Source organism: Serinus canaria, chromosome 1A, assembly GCF_022539315.1.
Source record: "Serinus canaria isolate serCan28SL12 chromosome 1A, serCan2020, whole genome shotgun sequence".
Lineage (NCBI taxonomy): Eukaryota > Metazoa > Chordata > Aves > Passeriformes > Fringillidae > Serinus > Serinus canaria.
Window position 1 is genome coordinate 40,242,053 of NC_066314.1, and position 4,673 is coordinate 40,246,725.

The window sequence follows — 4,673 nt, forward strand, 5'->3', positions numbered from 1 at the left end:
GAATCAAAATGCCACCTGGAAAGTGATGACTGTTACAAGGACAAACTCTCTGTAATTCTGTATTGCCCACAAATGGAATGGCTAGGATTGGGTAAGTTTTGGTTTTGTTCAATCAAAACATTTTATTTGAACTTGTCTTGCATGTTCCATCACAAGATACAAGGTTTCCACAAGGAGATCACCCAAATGGAAAAAAAATGGTCCTGAAAAAAAGGACCATATTTTGACAAAGCAATTTTTATATTTTGCATGGCTTTGATATGTATTTTCTACAAAATTAACACAATTCTGTGAAGCATTTTCATTCCCAAAATGCATTTACAAATGTGAAAATATCTAATAAATTCTTAACTTATGGCTTTTCAGATAGAAATATTATTTTCCTCAAAGATTTTGCACTTAATAATTACAGAGCAATAATTATCCTGGGAAAAAAATAACTCCTAAATAAGAATTTGCTTCCAAATACACTGAACGTGACTGCTGGGCAAGTGAGCCACTGTGGAATAAAAGGGTATATCAGAGAAATGAGATGAAGAGATTTTATAGATTCACCCACATGACAGAATGAAGCACCATGTAGAATTATGTGATTTAGTTCCCAACGAGAAGCAAGGATATGAAAAAATGTTTCTTTGAAAAATTCCCAAGTGGTTCTACAATGAAGTCAAACAGTTCACTTATCATAATGCTATTATAGTACCCCCATTTAAAATAAAGATTAATAGCAACATGTTGCATTTTTTTCTTAAAGATAAAGATTTCCATTTAATAAGCTTACTGTGAATTATACCCTCAATGCAACCATTTTCCCCATCTCTTGTAAAAATATCCATCCTTATTGGCTTTTAGCTGTAATCCAGGGCAATGTCTCTCTTGCATACCGCGTGCATTTTTCACAAACATGTCAACATAACACTCCTAGAAAAGGACATTGTTTACTTTGGATAAACCTGCCTCGTGGAGGATAAAACCATTCTTTGTGAACACTTATGAAGGACAAGAGTGTGTATGCTATTTATGAAATGTTTCATTATGCAGTATGTGGTTTCCATTATATAAATAATTCTTTCCCCCTCATCTACTTCTCTGTGGGAATATTGAATAAATAATTAAAGGGGAAAAAAGAGTAGGAAGAAATAAGTATAAACAACTTGAAAGATGATTCATAAGTTGAGTTATGTTAATTGTATTTCCTACTGAGACATCAAAGCACATTTGGTAACATGAAATATATGCACCTTTCCAAGATTTTGTATTTTGGCTTTCTTAAGGATGCTGATAATTATCCACAATAACTTCATGGAAAATATCTCCAAAAGCTTTTTTTACTATTTATTTTCCTAGAGCAAGACATCACTTCTAATCTCATTTTTTAAAGCGTTTGTTCTTCGCTTTTTGTTATAGTGAAACACACTGCCTAGTCCACAGTCAGAGTATAGAAGTTTTTATCACAGTCACATAACTTTTCTTCTTATTGCCTTTAAGAAACTCATCAGCCACAAGAGAGGGAGAAAACCACCCTAAACCACTAAAAAAAAAACCCCACAATGCTGGCAGAGCACTAATAAAAATGACTGCATTTTGGCTACCCTCTTTGAGAATTAATAAACACTAAAATAATTGGGGTTCATTTATATTCCAGTAATATCTAGAGACCTTGCTTGGAGATTCAGGGTAATATTTTCTAAAGTGAGTTAAGTAATGCAGCAGCTACAGCCATAAAAAAGCAAAGGTTATTTTAAACAATTTCCCAGTTTAGTTTCAAAAGTCCAAATTTCAGATACTTGAAGCCTATCTCAGTTTTGTTGCCCTGGCTGAATTTAGTTGTCTGTGTCTCTGCTGCTGGTTGTTTGCAGAACTTCCCCACCATTTCCAACACAGAAGTGATCATGCTCACAGTGTTACACCAGGAGACATGATGCAGAATTTCTGCCACCTATGTGTCCTGGTGGTCCTCCTCTAGAAGACAGTTCTTATGAAATAAGAGCACTCCTATCAAATCTGGATAGACTAGAACCAAATCTCAGAAGGCAACATCTTCCTGCAGCTTCCTAAAATAGTGAAAAGATGGAAAAGTCAGGAAATTGGCTATTATGCATAAACCAGACATTATCTTATTGTCTTTATCTGAAAAAAAAAAAAAAATTGAATGACAGAAGCTGCTGAAAAAGCATCCAAAGGATGGAATAATACACTTTCTAATTTTTTGCCACTCTTCCCTAGAATAGGGAATGAACTTGGATGGCATTTGCTGCAGCTGGCTGGAAAAGAATCACAGAAATATCTGAGGTTTTAACAGTAGTTTTTTCAATTCTCTTGTTCTACCTGAAGACATGTCAAAAGAGAGAATTTCCAAAGTAAGGAAGGGGAGAGAAAGCCAGTAAACACCCATCTGAGTTGTAGCACATCCATTAACGTTCATGGTCTAACACTATGTGGTTCAGAGCAATGAATATGTCTGCTGTGTGGCATGGAGCTCTCCAAAAACCAGTTAATGAATATTTAATGAGGGTGAAATAGTTTCAATGGGAGTACTTTAAAGACTGAACAACTCACTAAGCCAGGGTGAAGTAATATGCTAGGGAAGAGGGAAAGGTTTCACATCAAAGTCATCACTCAGTCTGTGTTTTTCTCTAGAATATTAGGTTCCAAAAAATGCATAAACCTGGGTCTTCAGGAAAATTTCTCTAACCTTGAGGACTACTGGCTATTCTAAGATCTCATTCATACTTTCTGGCTTCCATCTAAATTTACAAGTGACAGTGCTGAGAAATGTATTATAAGCCTTGGTTTCTCTAAGAAAAGCTCTTAGTTGGCTAAACTGTGGAATTCCTACTTAGAACTTCTGTTGGCAAGAGTATTGCTTTAAAGATGGAGGAATTTGTTTTAATAGAATTTGGCAAAGGTAGTTATTTTCTCAGTGAATAACATAAAACTGGTATCATCAACACCAATTTTAGACACACACATAAATACTAGTCTATCTTCTACTAGCTGAAAAGGATGGGCTTCAAAATAATTAGGCACCCTGTAATGTATTTTTTTTTCACCAAATTTCAGGATATAATTGATTGCTTGCCCCACTGATAATGTTTAAACTGCAATTTCTTTATTTGAATAAGGCAGTTTAAAAATCAGGCCAAAAGTAACAGATTGCTTTGTTTAAACTGCTTTTACTTGCTTGGTCTTATCTTGTTTTATGTGTTCCATGTAGATCATCAGGATGCACAAGAGATGCCTTATACAACATGCATTTGGAATGGCTGCTGTGGAGGGATTACCAGCCCAGCTCTGGCATAAAGCTCCCTTTAGAATTTGTTGGCTACAGCACTGTATCCCAAACCTACTGGCAATGACTAGGAAACCAAAATTGTTAAATCTTGCTATAGGGCCTTCTACTTAGTTCAATGGAAACTTTAGATAGCTTTCACCAAATTTGCTCTTTCTTCTCCAGTCCCCTCATCCCAGATCTTCACCTAATTATTATTTTAATTGCTTAGCATTATATTGTTAAAACAAGATATATTATTAAAATATTATGGAAATTTTTAAACTGTTTTCCTTACTTGGGCCTTGTTTCCTTTTGTAATAGGCTTGATTAAAATCCATTTTTTCTAGTTGTAAGGTTCTAGCTGGATGGTTCCTGTGCTTGCCACGAGGGGTCTCTTCCTGTGTGAAAAACCTGAAAACTAAGAGCTGAAATGCTTACTTTTCCTGAGTGCTCTTTCTGGCTCAAGTTCTCCTTTCAGTGCCAGGGAAGCTCTATTAAGTTTGTGTAGACTGTTAGTGATGGGAATACTACAGCTTGGAACAACTGCTCTTAGCATCCAACAGCAAGTTGATGGTCAGAATTTATTAAATAAAAAAGGAATAATCTCTTTTCTATAAATTTATCTTACACCTTATATATGGTAAATGAAGTGGTAGTTATTATCAGTAACACAAAAGTAAAGGAACAAATTATCCCATGTCAAGCATACCCATGTTTTATTTCTTTGTTTTCTCCCTATGGTAGGCTTAGGCAAAGTCTAATGGCTGCCAAAATAATCAGAAAAAATTAATGTGCCAAGTACAGTGGATCAGCAAAAGTTTTAGATGGAGAGAAGCCAAAATATTTTTCAAGGAAAATACTGGGGCTGAAGATTTGGGGTGAGCTCATAAAGAACCATCCTCTGGCAGGCTAGGAGACAATCTTATTTAAATTCCTCCTGCTTTTAATATCAATACTTGGCAAAATTCCATTAGTCAGATGAAGGCACCACAATTTCAAAACTGTAAACTATATATGTTACCTGATAGCATGCCTCATTTGACTCCCCTTTCCACACCCACTCCAAAAAGAATCACACAGAACTTTATGGAGAGACAAGTTGGACTATTCTGGCAGTTCTTCAAAACATAAATTAAGTTTGAACAAAAAATACATGTAAGGAAACGATTTGGTTATGCATTCTTATTCCAGAATTACTGTATTTTGTTCTATACTATTTAGTTTCTCTTGCCTCTGGGGAAGTATTTTCCATCCATGAAAAACTAATTTCTGGTGTTGTTCATGCACATAATCCAGTTGTTTTCCCATAACATTTAAAGGATGCTGGTCACTTTACAGCTTATTGTACATTTTACCTTGAGTTCTGCAGATCCTCGAAGAACCAGCAAGGATCCTCTGT